The sequence below is a fragment of the Macrotis lagotis genome, chromosome 1 (genome assembly GCF_037893015.1).
Source record: "Macrotis lagotis isolate mMagLag1 chromosome 1, bilby.v1.9.chrom.fasta, whole genome shotgun sequence".
In the NCBI taxonomy this organism is placed as follows: Eukaryota; Metazoa; Chordata; class Mammalia; order Peramelemorphia; family Peramelidae; genus Macrotis; species Macrotis lagotis.
In genome coordinates, this window is record NC_133658.1 from 866,677,086 (window position 1) to 866,702,848 (window position 25,763).

At 39.9% G+C, this 25,763-nt stretch overlaps 1 long non-coding RNA gene across 1 annotated transcript in view; it reads right to left on the reverse strand.

The window, feature by feature from the left end:
- Window positions 1-5,544: 5,544 nt before the first annotated feature.
- Window positions 5,545-25,763, reverse strand: part of LOC141491085 (uncharacterized) — a 41,336-nt gene continuing 21,117 nt past the window's right edge. The window contains exon 3 of the long non-coding RNA XR_012469456.1: window positions 5,545-5,901. This is a non-coding gene — a long non-coding RNA (uncharacterized LOC141491085). The remainder of the gene's footprint in view (window positions 5,902-25,763) is intronic.

Below are 25,763 nucleotides of genomic sequence, written 5' to 3' on the forward strand. Positions count from 1 at the left end.
CTCTCCTCCTTCTCAAGGAAGGACTGGAGTCAGCCCTTCTTGAAGGACATCAGGCAGTAGGACTTTTAATTCAACTCAAATTTTTTCTCTTACAATTTTTTTTCAATTAGCATGCATTTTTTTCTCTCCTTCACACTCCTTTCCTAATGCCCTCCAAAACTTTGTAACAAATATGCACAATCAAGGAACACTAATTCCCACACTTTCCATGTCCCAAAATATATCTTGTTTTTCACTCTTGGGTCCATTCTATCTATGTCAGGAGATAGGGAATATGGAGTCCTCTGGAGTCGTGACTGGTCATTGTATTGATCAGAATTCTTAAGTTTTTTTTTAAATTGTTTGTTTTCATAGTGCTGTTGGTATTGTATAAATTGCTTTCTTGACTCTTCTCATGTCCCTCTCCATCAGTTTCTAGAAATTTTCCCAGATTTCTCATTTAAGGAATAGCTAAACAAATTCTGACACTTGACTATAATCAAATCATATTACGCCCAAACCCCTTTCCAGGCAAGGGATTCCTACTTGGGACTCTCAGCAGAAGGTAGGACTGTAGTGTATGTCTTCTCCAACTCATGAAATATCAAACTTGGAAGGTACCTTAGAAATCATCTTTTTCAAACTTCTCAGATAAGATGATCCCCAAGAAGGGGATTCACAGAATTACAGAATCAGAGTTAGAAGGGACCTCAGAAGCTGAAGCATCCCTCCCCCAGTCAGACTGATAGGTGGCAGTTCAGCTTTTTGATAACCCCCATGTTGGAATACTCACTCCTTCCTGAGAGAACACATTCCATTTTTGGAATTGTCCCCAAATTGTTAAGAAGTCTTTACTTAAGTCAAGGGCAGCTGTGCTTTTTTTTGGCAATGTCTACCCTATTGTTTGGGGGTCAAGCAGAATTAGTTCAATCTAGCTGCCTCCTAATAGCCCTTCAAATAGTTGAAAAAAGTTATCCCATTCCCCACTAAGGCTTCTGTTCTCCCAGTCAAATGTTCCCAATTCCTGCAACTGATGTGATCTTGGATTCTTCACCATTGGTGTTCCCTTCCTCTGTAACCCCACCATCCCAGCAATGACTTTCCTTGAATATGATCCTGGCCTCAATCCTGAACACAGTCCTGCAGATGGGAGGTCTAGAAAAGGCAGAGTTTATCAGGGTTCCCACCTCTCTGTTCTGGGATATCATTTCTCTCTTAATGCATTTCCTTTCTTGGCCACCATATTGCACAATTGACTCATCTAGGACTTATAATTCATTAACATATCTTGGTTCTTTATCAGATAAATCACCATCTCATCCCATCTTGTGCTTGTGAAATTGATATTTTTTGACCCAAGGGGAAAATTGTTCATTGAATTCCATTGTTTCATTTGATCCAGTTTTCCAGTGTTTTTGTTTGGATTTTATATTTTTGAGCCTGATCTTCATCTACCCTGTCATGCCTCCCAATTCCATGTCATTACAAATTCTGTCAGCCTACCATCTCTACCCAGGATCAAGCATATATACATGGGGTGTTCCAGTGGAGACCTCTTTGCAAGCTTATACTGAGCCACTAATGATTTGATATGGTAGAAATAGTGAATTTGTCTTCAAGAGGAACCGGGTTCAAATACCACCTCAGACATTTTACCGGCTGAGTGACCCTCAATAAGTCAACTGGTCTCTAGATCTCAGTTCCTCATATGAAAATAAGAGGTTCTTTGACATTCTAAGGTCCTTTGACATTCTTTGAATTCAGCTGTTCAACCAGTTCTAAAATCCATTATCTTGAGAATTTTTTTATATCTTTCTGTGACTTAGTTTCCATATATATATATATATATGTATATATACATATATATATATACTTCATTGTTCATAGAATTAGATTTAGAAGGAAACTCAGAAGTCATTTAGACTAATCTTATCATTTTATAGAGGAGTAAACTAAGCCTTAGAAAAGGGAAGTGACTTGTCCAAGGTGACACAGGTTAAGTAGCAGAGCCAGGAACTCTGACTCCACAACTCTTAAAATATTTCATTACTTATGAGTGTTCCTTCCACTACTGTGGAGCATGACCTTTCTCCCATTTAGGGAATGATCTTTATGAGTTGTAACTATAACAAAATATCACTCTAGAACCAATTTAATGATCTGTTGAGCTACCAGAGCTTAGGCTCTGTCCATAGGAATTCTAAGAATCTAGGATCACCTTCATAGTATCATGAGGCTTCAGGAATCTTCAGTGGAATTTCTCCATCTGTAAAATGACGTAATAACCTTCTATCTCTTAAAACAGAGGATTCTTAGGAATCTACTTCTGAAGATAAACCCAAAATCACAAAAAACTTTTCATACAAATAAAATCAGACCTTAACAGCTGGAAAAATATCAATTGCTCATGGTGAGGCTGAGATAATATAATAAAAATGATAATTCTACCTAAATTAAATCACTGAAACAAAAGGTAAAAAATATCAAGGGAGAAATTAGGCCTGACCATCATCCTATACCATCATCCTATATATCTATGGAATAGGAGAAGTTTATGACCAAAGAAGAGTTAGAAAACCCAATAATTTACAAAATAGATAATTTCAACTACATTAAATTTAAAAGTTATTGTACAAATAAAACCAATGCACTCAATATTAGAAGGAATGAAAAAAATGTGAAACTATTTTCACAACCCATGTTTCTAAAATCTATAGAAAACTGAGTCAAATTTATAAGAATACAAGTCATTCTCCAATTGATAAAAATAGTCAAAGTATATGAACAGGAAGTTTTTAGAAGAAGAAATTAAAACTACCTATAGTCATATGAAAAAATGTTCCAACTCATTATTTGATTAAATGCAAATAAAAACACCTTTGAGATACCACCTTAAACCTATCAGATTGACAAAAATGAACATAAAAGGGAAATGATTGGAAAGGAGTGGGAAAACTAGGACATTAATATATAGTTGGTGGAGTGGTGAACAGATCCAACCATTCTGGAGAACAATTTGGAACTATGCCCAAAGCACAATAAAACTGTGCATACCCTTTGATATAGCCATACCACTACTAAGTTTATATCCCAAAGAGATCATTAAAAAGGGGAAAGGACCCACATGTACAAAAATATAGCAGTTCTTTTTGTAGCGATAAAAAAAGGGAAATTGAGGGAGTGCCCATCCGTTGGAGAATGGCTGAACAAGTTATGGTATATGAATGTTATAGAGTACTATTATTCTTTAAAAAATCATGAGTGACCTGACTTCAGAAAAGCCTAGAAAGACTTATATGAACTGAAGCTGAGTGAAGTGAGCACAACCAGGAGAACATTATACACACTAACAGCAACACTGTAAGATGATCCACTATGATCAGCGCAGCTCCTCTCAGTTCAGTAGTGGTCAAGGATAATCCTGAGATACCTGTTTTGGAAAATGCCATCACATCCAGAGGAAAAGCTATGGATTCTGAATGCAGAATAAAGCATATACTATGTTCCTTTTTTAAAAACTTTTTTTCTTTCTTTCTCATGTTTATTTTCCCCTTAGTTCTAGTTCTTTTACAGCCTGACTAATATAGAAATATATAAAACATGATTTAATATATACAGCCTATATTAGATGGTTTGTGGCCATGGGAAGGGAATGAGGGAGAGAGGGGGCGGAAAAATGCGGAACTCAAAAGCTTGCAAAAGGATGAATTTTATTTAAAAAAACTATTTTGCATGTAATTGGAAAATAGAGATAAATGAGAAAATCAAGTAAGATAATGGGTACAAAGTGCTATATAACCATAAAGACAGTACATAAACATTACATTATTAGAGATTTTTTTTGATTTGGAAGGAACCTTAAAAGTTATCTAGGTCAATTCATATCTGATTCAGAATTCTCCCTATCATATCATCAACAAGTGACCATCATCTTGCAACCTCCAGTGAGAAGGAACTCATTGATTCTTTTTTTAAAAAAGATTTTATTTTTAAAATTATTTTTATTTCATTAAATATTTCCCAATTACATGTAAAAAATTTTGTTTTCAGTTTTTTTTCAAGGCAATGGGGTTAAGTGGCTTGCCCAAGGCCACACAGCTAGGTAATTATTAAGTGTCTGAGGTTGGATTTGAACTCAGCTCCTCCTGACTCCAGGGTCAGTGCTCTAATACACTGCACCACCTAGCCACCCCAACAATCATTTTTTAAAAATTTCAAAGTTCCAATTTTCTCCTTCCTTCTCACCCCCTTTTTTCTCCTTGAGTAGGCAAGCAATTTAATTTCAATTATACATGCAAGGTCATGAAAAACATGTTTCAATATTAACCAGAACTCATTAATTCTTTACTCCTTCCAAATGAGGTCTTTCCCAATACCCCCTGAGGAGTGGGGGCGAGGGGAGCAAGTCCCTGTTCCCTCACAAAATAATTACCTTGTATTTATTGTCCATGATGACTTTCCTTTCCCCACCCCACTCCTAATAAATAAGAGTTCCTTGAAGTCTGGAACTATTGGGTTTTTATCTATAACCCCAGAACTAGGCTTTTCTGAAGTCAGGTCACCCATGATTTTTTTAAAGACTAACAGTACTCTAAAACATTTATGTGCCATAACTCCTTTAGCCATTCTCCAATGGATGGGCGTCCCCTCAGTTTCCAAATCTTTGTCACTGCTTATTGAACTATGCAACACTTATTTGAACTAACTCTTATTTTGTAGAAAGTTGTTCCTTATGTTGATCCCAACTCTGCCTGTCCATCAACAAACAACTTCCACAAATTTGTCTTAGTTCTGCCCTCTGGAACCAAATACAGGAGAAGTCTTTCCTGATGACCCTCTCCCCAAATGCTAGCTGTGTGACCCTGAGCAAGTCACTTTACTCTGTTTGCCTCGGTTTCCTTATCTGTAAATAAGCTGGAGGAGGAAATGGCAAACCACTCCAGCATCACTGCCATGAAAACCCCAAACGGGATCACAGAAGGTCAGACACAACTAAAATGACTTAACAACAACAATGTCCTTCCTCCAGGGGTATACCGAAGAGCCAACTGTTAAATTTATCAGGGTGAGTATTTACATCTCAGGAATGGACAGATGCTGCAGATCACAGCTTGATTTATTGTTTTGCTGAGAATCTAGATTTAAGAATATGATGGTGAAAATGGTGATAATGAAAATTAAACTTAAAAGTATATCAAGGAGGAGCCGCTAGGTGGCGCAGTGGATGGAGCAATGACCCTGGAGTCGGGAGGACCTGAGTTCAAAGCCAACCTCAGACACTTAATAATTACCTAGCTGTGTGGCCTTGGGCAAGCCACTTAACCCCACTGCCTCGGGTTCAAAAATTAATCAAGGAATAATTTTTCCCAAAGAAAACACTTTAATTCTCTGTTAAAAACTTCCCAATAAATCCTTGCCTCCATCCCTAAACTGCCTTGGACTTATTCTCCATATACTCACATATATGTGTATGCATGTTGTTTCCAACAATAGAATGGAAGGTCCTTGAGAGCAGGGATTGGTTCCTTTTATCTTTATATCTCTATCATCTAGCAGTTTGTCTGATGTACAGTTGGTCTCAATAAATATATGTTGACTGACTAATCATAGATTTAGATGTCCATCTCAGGTTCAATAACCTCATTTCACAGATTAGGAGACACTGAAAAGGTAAGTGATTTATTCCCCCAAGATCTTGGAGTCCAAGCAACAAGGTCAGGATCCAAATCCAGATCAACCCAAGAGTCAAGTCAAAATTCAGCCCTTTCCCTACATGTCAGCTTTCCACATCCTTGAAGGTATCTCTCCTCCCCTCTTTCATCTTCTCTTCCCCATCCTTAAACCTATCCGACCATCTTCCTTTGGCAGCCTCTCAAAGATCCTTCACCGTCATCTCTGGATGGGCACCGTTTTATCTGTGTCCTTGAAGAATGAAATTCAGACTGGTCAGTGATCAGTCACACCATGTTGAGTCCCTTTACTGGACAACATATGTTGAGTCCCACTGCCAGACACCCTCAATCTTCCACAGGTGAGCATTGGAGGGGCAGGGGACAAGGATGACAAAGGAGACAAGTACTCCATCAAGATTTTTTCTGTTAAGTTACCAAAACACCAGTACTTTAATATCTTTCCAGTCTCTAATCCACTCCCACTCCCACTCCTGTGGCACTTAGTAAGGTAAGATTCTGGTGCTCAAGGTCACCAGGTGAAGATAGTTTATAGTGCTCCCACACAAATGGTTTCTAACAACATCATATTGTCCAAATTCCTGGACTCCATGGCTCTCATGGAGAGCTGTGACCTGGAGTCAAAAATACCTGAGTGTATGGTCTGGCTTCACTCATTTACCACTGGCTGCCACAATTTCCTCCCCTGTAAAATGGGGATAATAAGAACCTCAACCTATTTCTCAGAGTTGTTATAAAGGTCAAATGAGATAATATTTGCAAAGTGCTTTGTAAACCTTAAACACTAGCCATTATTATTTTCATTACAGGGGGTGGCTAGGTGACACAGTGGATAGAGCACTGGCCCTGGAGTCAGGAGGACCTGAGTTCAAATCCAACCTCAGACACTTAATAAATACCTAGCTGGGTGGCCTTGGGCAAGCCACTTAACCCCATTGCTTGCCAAACACCCCCCCAAAACAACCTATTTTCATTATGGAACCTTAAATAGTAGCAAAACCAATCAGGGTTGGGGTGTGTGTGTGTGTGTGTGTGTGTGTGTGTGTGTGTGCATTCAGAAGAATTCCAAGAGACTAGATGAATCTTTAGTGAAGGGTTTATAGGGACGTGGACAAGAGGGGCAGAAGGCAAGGGACTGGACTTCGGGGTTAGGATGAGAGTGGGAGGGCTAGGAAGAGAGAGGCATTATTGTTTGGTTGTATCCAACTCTTCATGATCCCATTTGGGATTCTATTGATAAAGGTACTGCAGTGGTTTGCCATTTCCTTCTCCAGCTCATTTTACAGAGGAGGAAACTGAGGCAAACAGGGTGAAGTGACCTGCCCAGGGTCACCCAGCCAGTAAGTATCTAAAGCTAGCAAGCCTTGAAAAGAGCCATAGTACTAAATACTCACTGGATCTAGTAAAATTCTACAGAAGGATTAATTAGGGCTTGGGGGAAGGAGACAAAGTTCTAGTATCCAGCAAAAGGTGGTAAGTGGCAAATCAGCCTTAACATAGAGGATATTAGAACCTGGCAAGAAACTTAGTAGCTGTCCCCACTAGCCATGGCACCTCCTTAGTAAAAAGGATTAAAAAATTGAAAAAGGAATGTGAAGATTGAAATCTGGGAGAGTCCTCTAACGAATTACAGATGAGGAAACCGAGGCTCAGGAAGAAGCGACTTTCCTGAGGTAATGCAATTTATGGTAGAGTCTGAATTCGAACTCAGGACCTGTGACTTCCAGTTCAATGTCCTCTCCCTGTACTATCCTGCCATGATGCTAGAAGGGGCTGGAAGGGAAAGGCCCATGGCCCTGTATCTACCTCTTAAACCAAAGGAGAAGCCAGGCTCCCTTGTTCCTAGGACAGTTCCTTTGCCATCTGCGGACTCCTCCTGAAGCCCCCAGAAGACCACCTTAGTCTCCCTTCTTTGCCGGCTCTGCCCCTGAATCCCCCCCCCCCAAACTGCAGCCAACTGACTCCCTGGCCCTTCCTTTTCTTGCCCAGATTTCAGGAGGCCCCTGGCAGCTCTCCAGCCAACACGCTTTGCCTATGATGGGGGGAGGGAGGTGTCGCTCCTTTCCTCAAGTGAGCAAGGGAGGCCCGAGGGTCTGAAAAAAATTTAGAGAAACACCGCAGTGTTTTACTTCTGAAAATCAGGAGCTGAGGTGGGCCAGGACCAGAGAGAATGCTATGGCCCCCCCATCCAGGCTAAGTCAGAAACCGTGATAATGATGTTATTCTCCCCTGCCCCATTCAGCTTACGGAGAGCCCCCACCCCACCAAGCACCCCAGTCTCTGATGTCACTGGCTCTCCCACACCCCCCATGCCAGGCCTGGAGCCTTGGCCTGTCATTGATGGGCTCCTCCCACAGCAAGGCCAGCCCAGGCTTTTTTGCCATCATGCCCATTGAGCAGCTTCATTCTTTAGTCATAAACGAAATGGGCTGTGAAGTAGCGGTGGGGCCTGGGGGGCCCGAATGAAAGCCGAAGCTGAGCGGAAACTATAGTGCCCTTGAATTCCCACCCAGACAGGCCAGGGATGGCCAGGCTGGGCCCAGGGGCAATATCCACCCACGGCCAGTGGGTGGGTGGTCTTGTGGTGGGGCACATTCCTGGCTTCCTCTTTGCAGCGTGCCATTGGAGAGAAATTCCAACCCCTGGACCACAGCCACGCACCCTTGCTGCCCATTGATGTCCTTCACAAGGGGATGAAGGCTGGAGGCGACACCGAGGCTCAGTTCAACTGAACCGGCATTGACTGAATGCTCGCCTATGTAGGGCCCCATGAGGACATCAGCCAATCAGTTCAAACAACAAGCATTTCTTAAGCACCCAATAATAATGATGCTTGTCCTTCATTCTCAAAGAAGGCCACAACATCAGGGAGGTGTTGCCGTGACAAGCATGGGAGCCGGATGGGAGTGAGGGGGACTGTGCTAAGTCAGCCACATCACTTTCGCCTCCATTCACCTGGGTCCAGGAGCCAGGTATGAATCCGGAGGACTGGAGATGGCCCTGGTGGTGAGGCAGTCAGGGTTAAGCGGCTTGCCCAAGGTCACATAGCTGGTAACTACCTCCTCTATGACACCAGTAAACATGTATTTATCAAGTACACAGAGCCAGGCACTGTGCTAAACTTATAAAAACAGATTTTTTTTAAGTTCCTACACTCTGGGAGCTCACCTTCTACCAGGGAGACTACAGGTAAGAATAAGCAAGATCAGTATAAGATGAACAAAGGTTAAATCTTATTGGGGAAGAAGGGGAGGGTAGATAGAGATTACCAGTAGCCAGGAGAACCAGGAAAGGTTTCCTGTACACCTGCATTTGTACAGAGTGTAAAAGAAAATAAAAGAGTCAAAGAGGCAGAGATGAGGAGGGAGCATTGTCTGGGAGGAGGCACAGCCAGTGCAAAACTATGGAGATGGGAAATGGCATGTCCTGGGTGAGAAGCAGCAAAGGTCTCTGGTCTAGGAGACCACAATGCATAACGACACTGGAAAGGTGATGTTGTTTGAGACCAGATCATGAAGAATATGAAAAGCCAAAGAAAACAGTTCATGCTTGATCTTAAAAGTAATGAGGAGCCATTGGAATTTATGGAATTGGGGAATGACATGTTTAGGAATACACTCTGTATAGAAAATCACTTCGAGCTTGGGGAGAGACTTGAACCAGGAAAACCAATTAGAAAGCTATTAGAGAGTCCAAGATGAGCATTTGGAAAGCTCTTGCTGTGGGTTAAGGGCTTTACAGTTTTATTCTATCATTTGATCCTCCTAATGACCCTGAGATGTGAGTGCTATTATTCCCATTTTACAGAGAAAACTGAGATAAATGGAGGTTAAGTAACTAGCCCAACATCACCCACCTAGAAAGTTGATTGGTGTCACATGGTATAAATACCTGTTGCTTAGTGTCATATAGTAGGTGCTTAATAAATGCATGTTGATTGGTGTAATACAGTAAGTGCTTAATAAATGCATGCTGATTGGTGTCATATAGTAGGTGCTTAATAAATGCACATTGATTGGTGTCATATAGTAGATGCTTAATAAATACTTGTGGATTGGATTGATTGATTTGTGATTAGATTTGAACTCAGAACTTCCTGACTCTTGACCTGTCACTCTATGAGAATAAGGGACATAGGTTGGAAGGCCACAGTAAATTTTGGTACCCAATGCAAAAGTCATAAACCTACTCAGAGCATTCCTACGTTCCCTTAACAATGGTAGAAAGAGTCCTGGTTCTGAAGTCAGAGATCCTGGGTTCAAATCCTCCTCTAATGCTTATTTTCCTTTGATAATTAATTAACCTCTCTAAGTCTCATGTATGAAAGGAGGAGGTTGAACCAAATGACCTCCAACACACCTTCCAGTCCTAAAACTATTCTCTGAATATATTATCAACCTTAAGAGGGAGAAAAGGGACTTAAAGGGAGAGTAGTTTTGTTATTATTGAAAGGCTTTTTTTTCTTTCAATTCAGATCTCTGATTTCATCAGAATGGGGAAATTCCTAGTAGGAAATCTTTTTCCCCTAATGCATATAAGCAAAACCATTGCAATTTCTCATTTTTAAGATTTGCCTAGGGGCGGCTAGGTGGCGTAGTAGATAAAGCACCGGCCCTGGAGTCAGGAGTACCTGGGTTCAAATCTAGCCTCAGACACTTAATAATTACCTAGCTGTGTGGCCTTGGGCAAGCCACTTAACCCCATTGCCTTGCAAAAACCTAACAAAGAGACTCACCTGGGACACAGAGGTTAAGTGACTTGACCAAGATCCCTACTCTCAGTATGTTTTGGCAGCAGGCTTGGAACTTCAAGGCCGGCTCTCTATCCACCATACGGACCCAAGCAGAGAGTCGTTTGAGAGTTATTTTCAAGGGAAGGTGGTCAACAAGACTCAGAGTCTCAGAAGCCCGGGCTTCCAGCTTCCACTGCTACTTATAAGTATGTAATGTTGGACAGTTATCAAAGTATTTTAAAAACAAGTCCAGGAGCCCAGGCTAGGAAGCCCCCATTAGATTTTCCCTCAGGCTCCCTGTTAGCTCTGGCATGCTCTGGTTCATGATAAATGGATGCTTCCTTTATGAAGGAAAGTTAGCAATCATCCCCCCAAACCGGTAGCAGCCAGGTTGACCAATGGTCATGGAAGTACAAAGACTTGTACTGTAGCCCACCCTCCCACTTGCCAATCGTCATATAAACACATGCCTGGATATATAGACATGGTGGGAATAACTGCTGAGGTGGCACTTTCATTCCTTTCCTGGGTTTCATTTCTTGTTCAATGAAAACAACTCAAGCCCAAATCACCAAGGCCTAAAATTATAAAAATACGGGGCCCATATTATCATAAAAATATTTGAGCACAGTAAGGCCTATTGGTGGCCAGCCAGGGCAGCCAATTTCTCTAAATCAGTCTGTTTCAGTAGTATCCCCCTGGAAATACTCAGAGGCAAGAGAAATTTGGTTTTCATTAAACAGTGAATGTGAGGAGTTCTGTCCCTTTGAATGGGGCTTTGATTCTGGCTGATGGTGGCATCTTTCCAGGAACTGGTGTGTGTTTTGGGTGGGGTCTTTTTTGTTGTTGTTTCTTATAAAATGGCCCCCACCTCTCTATCTTATATCTCCCCAAACTACATGGGAGTTAGACAGCAGACTCAACCACTTGGTTCCACATAAGCTGTAAAGTCAACAGCTATGCCGGGTGTGAGAGGCAAACGAGAACGGTTACCTTTATTGACTCTGAGGTTTTATTAAAAACATTATGATGTTTTCTTGTGGCCTGAGTCAACCCCATCTGGGACTATGGGCCAACAAGGGGTTGGCAGGGTGAGCAGGGATTTCATGGGATCCTGAAAGGGTAGGTCAAGGAGACCCCCAGTGGATTTGGCCCTTCGCATTTACAAGTAGGGTTCTCTACTACATTAAACCTCTTCTCAGAACACAAAAATGGTAGAACATAGGATGTCAGAGCTGTGAGGGATCTTAGAGCTCAGAATGTCAGAGCTGGAAGGGCCCTTAGAATACAGAATGTCAGAGCTGTGAGGGGTCTCACAATATAAAATGTCAGAGGTGGGGGGGGTCCTTAGAATATAGAATATCAGAGCTGGAAGGGGACTTAGAACACAGGATGTCAGAGCTAGGAGGGCCCTTAGAGCATAGAATGTCAGAGCCTGGAGGGAACCTAGAAAACAGAATGTCAGAAGTAGAAGAACCTTTAGAACAGAGAATGTCAGAACTGGGAGGGGTCTTAGACCAGAGAATGTTACGATACAGACTGTCATAACTGAAAACTATCTCTGATATCATCTAATCCAAATCTTTCATTTTATGGATGATTTTTATTTCACAGAATTGGTTTTCATTTTATTTATTGATTTTAATTTTGTTTTAACACAACAGACTCAAGGAACCCAATTATCAAGCACAAGTCCCAGAGTGGGAGTGGGGTAGGGAGGACCACAAAGCAATTTTGACTATATGATCCTAACATTGCCCTTAAACTTGATTCTCCATGCTGACTTTATAGACCTTTGGGCAGTCACTGAAATCATTTTTCTTTGGACTCTGCTTTCCTTCTTCACTCTTCATCTTCCACTTTAAATTAACCTAAATCTTAAAAAAATGTGTGTGGGAGGAAGCAATCACATTTTTAAATAGAAAAAGACTTAAAAATATAAAGCTTCAATTATCCATACTCATTGGAAAATGAATAATTCTGGAGAGTTGAAGATTTATAACTTTTACCAAAATAGTTTAGCCAATCTGGATGGAAATGTGTCTACAACCTTTCCTTCCAATACAAGGGAAATCTGAATATCAAGTAACTTTTTCACTATGACTCAAGATGATGGTAATGAAAGGCAGTAAGCCTAGTGGGAAGAGTATTAACCCAGACCACTCAGATCATTTGAGTTTTCACTACTTCATTCAACAAATGGATTTTCAATGACTACTATGGACCAGACACTATGACTAGCATAGGGGTTGCAAAGGCAAAAATCTGTAAAATGGACTTATGAGAGACAAGATGGCAAAGTAGTTAATTCCCATAAGCCTCCCATCTTCACCTCCAAATAGCCATAAAACAGAGCCCCAAACAAATCCTGGAACAGCTGAACTAGCAAAAAGAAAAGATAAAACAACCCTTTAGCCCAAGAAACTTGGAAGATCAGCAAAAAAAGATCTATCTCACCTGGATAAAAGGGGAACATAGGCCAGAACAGGAAGCATTCTAGAAGCCAACAGTAGGGGTGGCTAGGTGGTGCAGTGGATAGAGCAGCGGCCCTGGAGTCAGGAGTACCTGGGTTCAAATCCAGTCTCAGACACTTAGTAATTACCTAGCTGTGTGGCCTTGGGCAAGCCACTTTAACCCCATTGCCTTGCAAAAACTAAAAAAAAAAAAAAGAAAAAAAGAAAAAGAAAGAAACCAACAGTAGATCCTGAACCCCAGTAACAGAGTAGACAAATGTAAACACCCCCACATGCCTCAACATAGCTAGTGAATGGGCAGACTCCAGTTCCAAGATGCTTCAGAATAGCCCCAGCAGTCAGACCACCAGGGCTCTGGTGTAACCCCAGGAAAACACAGAAACACCTCACAGGCCTCAGAACCTAATGGCACTAGGACCCTGGTCCAGCACCAGATAAGATGCCAGACTCCTATGACCTCTGGGATCAACAGTCACCCCCGACACACACACCCCAACCCTTCAGATCTGTGCCAGATACAAGAATTGTTCACAGGCCTCAGGCCTCAGGCCAATAGCACCAGGTAAATAGCTAGAGTCTTCATCCCTGGCATAAGAAGCCCCTTCCCCTCCAGAAGCAAAGCTCAAATTTTAAAAAAGGGAAAAGACCACAAAAGATGGGCAAAAAAGAACTAAAAGAATCTGATCTTAGAAAGTTATTATGGTGACAGGGAAGATCAAGACAAAAACTCAGACGAACACAAAAAACTAATGGGCAAAAACCCAAAGAAAAACAGGAAGTAATCTCAAGCCCAGAAAAAAAAACTCACGGAAAAACTCAAAAGGGAAGTTAAAAAATCACATGAGAGGGGTAGAAGAAACATTGGGAAAAGAAATGAGAGTGATGCAAGAGAATTATGAAAAAAAAAGTCAACAGCTTAGACCACTACTTAAAAAGTAGAATTGACCAAATGGAAAAGGAAATGCAAAAATCCACTGAAGATAACTTCTTAAAAAGTTCAACTGGCCAAATTCAAAAGGAAGTTCAAACCTGAGGAAAATAACTCCCTAAAAGTTAGAATTGAGTAAGAGGGATCTAATGACTCTTTGAGACATCAAGAATCAATCAATTAAATAAACAAAAAAAAAGAATAAAGCAAACAAAAAGTAGAAGAAAACATGAAATATTTCAATGTTAAAACAACTGATCTAGAAAACAGATCCAGGAGAGAAAATATCAGAATCATTGGACTGCCTGAAAGCCATAATTAAAATACCTGGATAGTATCTTTTAATAATTCATCAAGGAAAATTGCCCTGTTATTCTGGAACTAGAAGACAAAATTTAAAAAATAGATATTGAAATAATCCAAGGAACATTACAGCCAAATTACAGAACTTTCAGGTAAAGGAGAAAATACTGAAAGTGGTCAGAATGAAACAATTCGAATATTGGGAAGGGGAGCCACAGTCAGGATTATACAAGATTTAGCAGCTACAACATTAAAGGATTGGAAGTCATGGAACATGATATTCTGGAAGACAAAGGAGATAGGACTTCAATCAAGAATCATCTACCCAGCAAAATTAAACATAATACTTTGGGGGGCTGGGGGAAGGTGGTCATTCAATAAAATAGAGGCATTTCAAATTTTCTTAAGGAGAAAACCAAATTGAGCAAAAAATTTTTATCTCCAAAATCCAAGACCCAAGGGAGGTCTAAAAAGAGAAAAGAAAATACAAGGGATTCAATGGAACTTAACTTTTTACATTCCCTACATGGGAAGCTGCTACTTAACAATTCTTAAAATTTGTGCCACTAAAAGTACAGCTAAAAGGAATATACATAAATAGAGGATATGGGTGTGAATTAGAGGGAATGACATAAAAATAATTATGGGATGAGAAAGAGTATACCCAGTGTATTCTGAGAGCAGAAGAAAAAGAGAAGTATAATGAGATAAATTACTTCATATGAAGAAGTGTGGAAAAACCCTATTAGAGTGAAGGGGAAAATGGTAGAGTGGGCAATGAGCATCACTTGAACCTTACTTTCATATATATAAATGTAATCAGATGATTATAGAAATCTATTTTACTCAACAAAAAAGTAAGAGGAGAGGAAATTAAATAAAGGGTGAGGGAGAGGGGGACTACAGAGGGAGGCAGCAGATGAAACAAAACACCGTCAAGAAGGAAATGGTGTGGAGCGGCTAGGTGGCGCAGTGGATAGAGCACCTGCCCTGAAGTCAGGAGTACCTGAGTTCAAATCCGACCTCAGACACATAATAATTACCTAGCTGTGTGGCCTTGGGCAAGCCACTTAAACCCATTGCCTTGCAAAAAGTTAAAAAAAAAAAAAAAAGAAGAAGAAAAGGGTGAACGGAGAAAGAGAACAAGCAGAAGAAAAATATAGAATGAAAGGAAATACAGTTAGTAATCTTAACAATGATTGTGAATGGGATGAACTCTCCCGTGAAACAGAAGCAAGATAGCAGAATGGATCAAAAATCAGAATTCTGCAATACGTTGTTTACAAGAAACACACTTGAAGCAGAGTAAAGACAAGGACTAGAGCAGAATCTATTAAGCTTCAGCTGAAGTAAAAAAAAAATCAGGAGTAGCAATCCTGATTTCAAACAAAGCAAAAGCAAAAATAGACCTAATTAAAGGAAGAAAAGAAACTACATTCTGCTAAAAAAAAAAAAAAAGGTACATAGGCAATGAAGCAATATCAACACTAAACATATATGCACCAAATGGTATAGCATTCAAATTCTCAAAGAAGTTAAGTAATTGAAGGCTCATGTCCTTTCTTCTTGAAGATTACCTTCCTAATACTGGGAATATATCTTGTTGGTACCTAATCAATTTACACATCTCCTCCATTGGACTTCAACTCCTTGTGGGTAGGAGTTGTGTTTTTGCCTTTTATTTTGTAACCTCAGCCTTAACACAGTGGTTGGCTCAAGTAGGTGCTTAATAACGGTTTGTTAACCGATTGGTTGATTGATTACTACTGTATTTCCACTCACAGGGCTGGTAAGAGGAAAGAACTTTGTAATTGGCTAAGTACTAACTGCTGCTACTCTATTGGCAATGATAATACTCTCCAGTTGTCTCAGTCCGTATCTGGTCACTGGCCCCAGAGGACTCTGGAGGAGAAAGAAAAACTGGTGACTTAGCACAATACCCCCTCACTCAAAATCCAATTCACATCCTTGTCACAGTATCACTTCCCTCATGTCATGGTCTTCTTTGAGAAAGAAGGACAAACACCAATCAATCAATGATAACAATAACCAACACTCATACAGCACTTGAGGAAGCCATCCAGTGTTGATATTTTTAATTTGACAGTGGTAACACACAGGGATTAGACCAGCTGACCTATGGGGTCTTTTCCATCTATAGAGCTTTTTTATTTTATAAGCTAATTAAGCTTAAGTAATTTCCCAGGGTCACAGAACTAGTTGGAGGCTGGATTTGAACTCATATCCTCCAGACTCCAGGGCCAGTGTTCCATCCATTTCACCACCTAACTTCTCCCAACATAAGTCTTAATGATTCTATGAAGTCTTACAAGACAGTTCTTTCACTGATTATCTCATTTGATCCTGGACACAGCCCGGTAAAGAAAGTGTTATTTGTATTCCCATTTTACAGATGAAGAAACCAAGGTTCAGGGGTTGGTCATCTTTTTTGTAAAAGGTGGGATTTGAACTATATTAAGGGAAGTCAGAGGTGACAAGAAGTGGAGGTTAGGAGGGAGAGCATTGATAGGAGGGAACTGAGGGTCAGAGAGGTGGTCATAGAACTACCCAGGTCTTTCAGACCACAAGTCTTACATAGCTATATTGCAGACAAATAATTTTGCAGGTAAGGAAACTGAGGCCCAGGAAAGTGAAGTTGTTTGCTGAAGGCCACACAGGTATCAAGCATTAGAGTCAACATTTGAATTCAGGTCCTCTGACTTTAGAGCTAATGTTCTCCCCAGAATATTCCACTACCTCCTAGATCAGTTCCCCCCTTCTCCCTTTAAAAAGAATCTTTACATTTATAATCTCATCTGATCCTCACCCCAACCCTGTGAAGTAGGTAGGTCAAGGGCTGCTGTCCTCATTTGATCTATAAAGAAAGTGAGTCAAGAAGCAGGGAAGATACTTATCCAAGGTCACCAATCTGGTAAATGGCAGTTCTGAGTCTTGAACTTAAGTTGAGGGAGGGGGCTTGGAGAAGATTCAAAGCCATGGACCCTGAGTGAAGAGAGATTTGGATTCAAGCCTGCCTCTGACACATGGTTAGTTCTTTACTCACTTCTCTGGTCAACAGTTTCCCCAACTGCAAAATGTAGATGATAATAGTACTTTTGTCAGAGGGGGAGTAGGAGGCTGAAATGGCAGATATAATGTTGAAAATCCCTTTGCAATCACTGTCTATTCTGCCACCTCTCCACTTCTGGATCCTGTCACACCTGCCCCATCCCCCAACCAGATGAGTCTCTGAAACTTGGAAGGTGCCAGCTTCCATTGGTATATGGAATTTCCTCACCTGGGAGGTCCTGATTCCAATAAAATCACAATTCTGATCCTATCTCTACTCCTAACTCCTCCATAAAGTCCAACTGGGAGGTAAAAGACAGCCCCTGCCTTCAGGGAGCTTACAGTCTATTGGAGCAGACAACATGCAAACAAATACATGCAAAGCAATCTTTAGGCAGGATAAATAAAAAGTACTGCAGAAAGAAGGGGCTACAATTAAGAGGGGGGCTGGGGTAGACTTCCTGTAGAAGGTGGGATTTTGGTTGGGATTTAAGGGATCTGGGAAGGTCAGGAGTCTGAGTGGAGGAAGGAGAGGACTTGAGGCTCAAGGGTTGTTGTCCCCATTTTACAGGAGGAAGTTGAGGTTCTGAGAAATCCAGCCATTTGATCACAGATAAATAGCTATTAATTGCCTGGAGTGAGATTTGAACTCGTGTCTTCTCTTTCTATTGTGACACCTTACCAGTCATAGCAACTGGTCAAGAAGTGTATTGCATTCCCAGGGTGCATATTTAAGATATTGCAAAAAATATCCTGAATATGACAAAACTGATAAAAAAAAAAAAGAGGAAAAGGGAGGGGGGAAGAAAGGAGAGAGTAAGAGAAAGGAGGAGGGGGAGACTAAGGAGGAAGAAGATGGGGGGGGAAGAAAGGAAAAAGAGAAAGGGAAGGGGAAATGGAAAGAGGGAGGAGGAAGGGAAAGAAAAAGAAAAATTTATATAATATCTACTATGGGCAGACACTGTGTTTTTTTTACCCTCATCTGATGATCCATGTGGATCCGATCCTTTCAAAGGAATCTTGTGGGCTGGCAAAGTGGTGCCATAGACAGCAGACCAGCTCTGAGTCAGGAGGACCTGAGTTCAAATTCAGTCTCAGATACAAGATACTTACAAACTGTGTTACCCTGGGCAAGTCACTTCACTCCATTACCCCACCAAAAAAAAAAACTTAAGAGTCTTAGAAAGAGACTCTGGAGAATAGTTTCTTCACCTTGGGCGGGGGGGGGGGGGGGGGGGGGGACCTGATTCCCTTGAGCAAACCAGTGAAGCCTAGAAACACCTCCCCCCCCTCAGAATCATGTTTTTAAATGAATGCAATAAAATCCATAGAAATCCATTTTATTGAAACATCACTATCAAATTATTTTTTAAACACATTCATAGGTCCTAGATTTTGAATCCCTGCTCCAGGGATTACAAAGACCTGGCAGGAAATTGAAAGGTGTAGATGGTGTCTTTACCTCAGTTATCACCTGAAGATGGGGTCTTTGGAAGATAAAGAAGAATCTGGAAAGTGAAGACCTGGCTAAAAGTTTTCAAAAATGTCAGAGAAAAGGATAAGATACAGGTAATTCCTCATTTTCCATCAGCACTCTGCTGTTGGCCTCTCCCCCTCCCAGGATACCTCCTGATGCTCACCTCCCCCACTTTCACCTTCTTTTTGCATGTTTTCTCCCCCCTTTAGATGCTAAGAATTGTCTTTTTTTCTTCTTTTTATTCCCAACTTACAGTATCTAACAAAAAATAAGTGCTTAATTGAATTCTATCAAATTGAATCGAATAAAAGGACCCTTAGAAAGGAATAAAGTTCATATAATGAGGATGAGGAGGAATGGTGGGGAGAAAAACACCAAGATAAAACAGATAAAGACACAGGAAATAAATGGTCCCCCCACGGCTGTCTAGATAGCCAAATCTATAGGTGGCCCCCTCAGTTCTAGGTTTCTGAAAGCTTGATTACCCTGTGTTTTCTCTTACTTGGTCTCTGGAGGTCCCTAAGCAGAGACCCAATGACCTCTTCTTTTCAGGTTTGTTAGAAAAGAGAATCCAATAAAGGATGAACTGAATGAACAGAGCTCAATGGAAAAAATCTTAGATTTGGATTAACAGTATTTGGGCTCCCATCCTATTATGGTTTTTATGGTATTATTATGGTTGTTTTTATGGTATTTACTATGGTTATTTATCATTTTATGGTATTATTATGGTTATTTACTTAACCAGTGTGACATTAAGCAAATCACTCGACATCTCTGGGCCTTGATTATCTATAAAAAAAAAAATGGGAGGATTGGACTAGATGAACACAATGGTCTCTCCCAGCCCTAATTCTAGGATCTTATGTCTGAAGTTTCTTCCTCTTCAGAAATTCTATGATGGCTGGGCTTCCTCCCTTCCAAAATATCAGGAGGAAGGCTTTTGGCACTGTCTCAAAATTATTTCTTAGTAACTGTGATTTCTCTCCATGCTAACGTATGGGTAGGAGTGAGAGAATACTTAATGACATCACTCCCATGAGTTGAGAGTTACTCTCTGGGAGAAAACAGCAAGCCAAGCACCAAATATCATTGCTTCTCCATTTATAAACCCCATGTTGCCATGAAACAACTGGAGGGGTCTTCTCCCCCTTTTCTGGGGAGGATTCCAAGGGGGACTTGCCTGGGAATGGAGTAAAACAAATAGCAAAGAGGGACCAACTCATTTTGACACAACTATTGATGACCCCCAGATGCCCTCATCTTTCTGCTGAAAGATAGTTATCTCTCAAAGGAAAAAGAAGACGAGAAAAGGGGGAAGTGGAAGGTAAGACTCACTACTGTGACTTTCCAGGTGATTGAGATATGCCTCCTCTCCACCCACAGAAAATGGAACTGGCTGATACCCAGGGTTCCATTAGCCAGGACCTGGAAAGGAATCCAATAACTCTATGGTATTCTTTGGAAACAAGGTATTGCAGAATGCTCCTGCCCTGATCTGAGGGGAAATCTGACCTGGCCTAGGGGCTAGATGAAGGGGAAAGGAAGTAAGACAACCAAAGAAAGAGAATTGCTGGTCTCCTTTCCAAGAGAGTAGGCAATAATGCATTTCTGGAAGGAGGAAGGGTGGTGGAAAAATTAGATAAGGAGAAAATTTTCTGAAATAAGGGATAGCTTAGCATAAGATCATAGGATCTTTTTTTTAAGCTTGAAGGAACTTTTGAAGTCCTCTAGACTAATCTCATTTTATAGATAGGGAAACTGAGACCCAGAAAATGGTAGAGACTTCTCCAAGAATTCTCAGGTAGTGTGTCTAAGTTGAAATCCTAAAAGTGAGCCAATAAATCAACCAGCCAACAAACATTTGGCAAGAATCTATTATGTGTCAGACATGGTTATAAAAAAGCAAAAATAAAAAGCTCTTGCCCTCAAGGAACCTATAGTCTAGATAGAGTCAACCTGTGCCTGAGGAAAGGGTCAACAGACATAAAAGCCATCCCATCAACCAATGCCAACCAGTATGGTTGCCTCTGGGTTAGCTCCCTTTGATAGTCAGGAAAACTACAGGGAACTAGATTTCCTGAGAGGTTGCCTTGATCCTCACTTGCTATCATGGCTTTTGTCCTTCATTCTTGAAGAAATCCATGACCATCAGGGAGGTGATACCTTGATATGTAAGTGAGTTGTATTTAAATGAGGGAGCGCTGTGCTAAGTCACCAGCCTCACTTTCTCTTCAGGAGCCATTTGAATCCAGTATACAGATATGGTTCAGGATAACTGGAGATGCCATGGGAACCGATGTCTGACATCTCAAAAAGATGCATTGTCTAAAAGAGATGTAGTCTGCTTCTGCCCAAACACATCAGGGCTGACGAGGAGGTAAAACCAAACCATTTTCTTGGCAGGAACATAGGTAGATCATTTAATGGGACTTAAGTCTCTCCTTTAAATGAGAAATATAGATTATATGATATCTAAGGTCTTTAATCTTTTCTAGCACAAATATAAGTTCTAAGGGTCCTCCTATCTCTTACTTTTTCTGTTTTAAGATCTGCTTCTTAGAGGAGTGATTACTGTAAGTTATCACTAGAGTAATACATTATGTTTAAGCAGGATTTATACCAGGAATGCAGGACTGGCTCAATATTAGGAAAACTATCAGCATAACTGGCCATATCAATCACAAACCTTAACAGGAATCAAATGATTATTTCAATATATGCTGAAAAATCTTTTGACAAAATACAGCAGCCATCCCTACTAAAAACACTAGAGAGCATAGGAATAAATGGACTGTTCCTTACAATGATAAGCAATATCTATCTAAAACCATCAAAAGCATTATATGTAATAGACATAAGCTAGAAGCATTCCCAATAAGATCGGGGTGAAACAAGGATGCCCATTATATACCACTATTATTCAAAATTGTATTAGAAATGTTAGCTTCAGCAATAAGAGAAGAAAAAGAAATTGAAGGAATTAGAATCAGTACACTCTGCAGATGAAATGATGAATCCTAGAAACCCTAGAAAATCATCTAAAACCTAGAAAATCATCTAAAAACCTACTGGAAACAGTTAGCAACTTTAGCAAAGTCACAGGATATAAAATAAACCTACATAAATCCTCAGCATTTCTATTTATTACTAACAAGATACAGCAGCAAGAAATAGAAAGAGAAATCCTATTTAATTGTTTCCATATTATACATTGATCCAAATTGAGTGTGATGAGAGAGAAATGAGAAATCCTATCTAAAATAACATTAGACAACATAAAATACTTGGGAGTCTACCTGTCAAGGCAGACTCAGAAACTTTACGAAAAGAACTATAAAACACTTTTCACACAAATAAAATTAGTTCTAAATAACTGGGCAAATGTCAGTTGCTCATGGGGAGGTTGAGCTAACATAATAAAAATGACAGTTCTACCTAAATTAAATTACTTATTTAGTGCCATACCAATCAAACTTCCAAAAAAAATTACATTAGTGAGTCAGAAAAAATAGTAACTAAACTTATATGGAGAAACAAAAAGGTCAAGAATATCAAGGGGATTTTTGAGAAAAAAAACGCAAAGGAAGATGGCCTATCCATATCAGATCTAAAATTATACTATAAAGAATCAATCATCAAAACTGTTAGGTACTGGCTAAGAAACAGAGTAGAAGATCAGTGGAACAGATTATGTGCAAAAGAAGCCATAGTAAATGCCTATAGAAATCTACTGTTTAATAAACCCAAAGATTCCAGCTTCTGGGATAAGAACTCACTCTTCAATAAAAACTACTAGGAAAACTGGAAATTAATATGACAGAAACTAGGCATAGACCAACATCTCACACTCTCTGCCAAGATAAGGTCGAAATGGGTACAGGAGTTAGACATAAGAGGTATTATTATAAACCAATTAGGAGAACAAGGAATAGTTTATCTATCAGATTATGGAAAGGGAAGCAGTTTATGACCAAAGAAGAGATAGAGAACATTATAAAAAACAAACTGAATAATTTTGAACATATTATATTAAAAAGGGTTTGCACAAACAAAACCCCTGCAACTAAGATTAGAAGGAATGTAGTAAATTGGGAAACAATTTTTACAACTACAGTTTCTGACAAAGGACTCATTTTTAAAATATAATAGAGAACTGAGTCAATTTATAAAATTTAGAAAAAAATTTATAAGGGCAGCTGGGTGGCTCAGGGGATAGAGTACTGGCCCTAGAGTCAAGAGTACATGAACTCAAATCTGGCCTCAGACACTTATAATTACCTAGCTGTGTGGCCTTGGGCCACTTAACCCCATTGCCTTACAAAAAAACCTAAAAAAATTTATAAAAAAATCAAGTCATTCCCCAATTGATAAGTAGTCAAAAGATATGGAAAGGTAATTCTCAGATGAAGAAATTGAAACTATTTATAATCATATGAAACATTACTCTAAATCATTATTGATTAGAGAAATGCAAATTAAAGCATCTCTGAGCTACCACCAGACTCCTCTTAGATTGACCAATATGACTAGAAAGGACAAATGATCAATGTTGGAAGGGATATGGGGAAACTGGACACTAATGCATTGTTGGTAGAGTTTTGAACTGATCCAACCTCTCTGCAGAACAATTTAGAATTACGTCCAAAGGGTAATAAAACTGTGCATACCCTTGATCCCACATGTACACAAATATTTATAGTAGCTCTTTTTGTAGTGGCAAAGACTTGGAAATTGAGGGAATGCTGATCAACTGGGGAATGGCTAAACAAGTTGTGACATATGAATGTGATGGAACACTATTTTTCTATAAGAAATCATGAGGGATAGGATTTCAGAAAAGTCAGGAAAGACTCCCATGAACTGATGCTAAGTGAGATGGGCAGAACCAGAAGAACACTGTACACATTAACAACAACATGGTATAATGATCAACCTTAATGGAACTGTTCATTTCAGCAGTATAATAATCAATGACAATTTAAAGACTTGAGATGGAAAATATCATCCATATCCAAGGAAAGAATTGTGGAGGTTGAATGAAGACCAAAGCTTATTGCCTTCAATTTTTAAAGTTGTCTTATGTATTCTCTCTTTTTTTCTCTCTAAAGTTTTCTTTCTTCCATTTGGATCTGATTCTTCTCTCACAACATGTCCAATATTGATCTATGTTTAATGTGATTATAAATATAGAACTTATAACAGATTGCTTTTTGTCAGGAGGAGAATGGAGGGGAAGAAGGGAGAAAAATTGTAAAACTCAATTTTGTAAAAAAAAAAATTGGTTAAAAACTGCCATTGCATATTGATGGAAAAAGAAATAAATAAAATATTTTAAAGAAACACCTGCTTCAGGGGACTTTCTCCATTCTAAAGTCTCTCTCAACTCTGATGTTCTATGTTCTAAAGTCCTTTCTGGCTCTGACATTTTCTGTTCTAAGGACCTTCTAGCTCTGACATTCCTTGTTCTAAGGGCCCTCCCAGTTCTGACTTTTTGTGTTCTAACAGTGGTTTTTTGTTTTGTTTTGTTTTTAGGTTTTGGCAAGGCAATGGGGTTAAGTGGCTTGTCCAAGGCCACAAGGCTAGGTAATTATTAAGTGTCTGAGGCCAGATTTGAACTCAGGTACTCCTGACTCCAGGGCCGGTGCTCTATCCACTGTACCACCTAGCCACCCTTCTAACCTACAGTGTTAATAGGATCCTAGCTCTAGAACTAGAAAAGATCTCAAAGACAATCTAGTCCAACTCATAGTGCATAGGAGGCAGCTGAGGCCCCCAGAGATGAGAAGACTTCTTTAAAATCACATTTATGGTCAACATCAAAGGCGAGTTTTGAACTCAGATGTTCTGACTTCAATGAGTCATTTACTATTGTTTTAAGATCTCATCCAGTTCACTGATCTTTGGTTCCCCATTTTAAAGGAGAGTCTAGCATCTATAATAATTAAGTCAGTCCTTTTTGTGCTAATAGACATTACAAAATGTTGTATAAACCACACTCCCATACTCTCATCTGGCTCTCCAAACATCCTTGCATTGCAATGTTGATCCATGTTTAACAGATGAGGAGATGGGTGGTCTAAGAGGTGAAGGGATTGGACAGCTTAGGAGTGCCACAGACAAAATTCAAGTCAACTGAATCATTTAATCAATCAGCATTTATAAAACTGTATATATATATATATATATATATATATATAGAGAGAGAGAGAGAGAGAGAGAGAGAGATACACACACACACACACACACACACACACACACACACGTGTGTGTGTGTGTGTGTGTGTGTCCCTACTGTATATCAGACCAATGCCTCCAGACTAGAAATACAAAAGACAAGCTCCCTCAGGAAGATGAACCCCTCTCTTCTGAATCTTAAAGTCCATTGTTCTTGAGGATCAGGAGACAAGGAGGAGAGGGGTAAGTGCTATTTTTTATTTTACAAATGAGGAAATTAAGGCTCAGGGAAATTAAACTATTTGTCTAGAACCTCCTCCCAGTTCAGGACTCTTTCTAATCCATCCTCACATTTCTGAAAAATTATAAGAAGATAGGAACCCAATGGACTGGGTGAATGTCTCATCTGAAGACACGAGCGCACACCTCTGCCCCACACCAATCTGGGAAAAGAGGCAATGGGAAAATCAAAAGGCTACTCTCCTGGACCTTCAAACCAAACAAGAGAAAAGTCAAGTTGAAACCAGGGCTTCATACTCATTTTCTCCTCTGGACATACTTGAGTCACTGGAGGGGCTCCCCAAACCTCCAGACAGTAGAACAAACAAAGCATTCTGACTGATTCAGAGCCTGGCCTGTGACTCAGAAATGCCCAGATCTGGAAAAAAAAGACAGACACACTCGTGCATCATTGGTGGAACTGTGAATTGGTCCAATCATTCTGGAAAGAAATTTGAAATCATGCAAAGAAAGTGACTAAAATGTCCATGCTCTTTGATGCAGAGATCACCCTTCTAGGCAGATTTCTCAAGAAGATTAATAATCCAAAAAAGCCTTCAAGTCTGCTAAATGTTTATAGCAACGCTTTTTTGTATTTTAAAAAAAGAATTGGAAACAAAATAGACACCCATGGTCTTGGGAAGGACTAAATAAA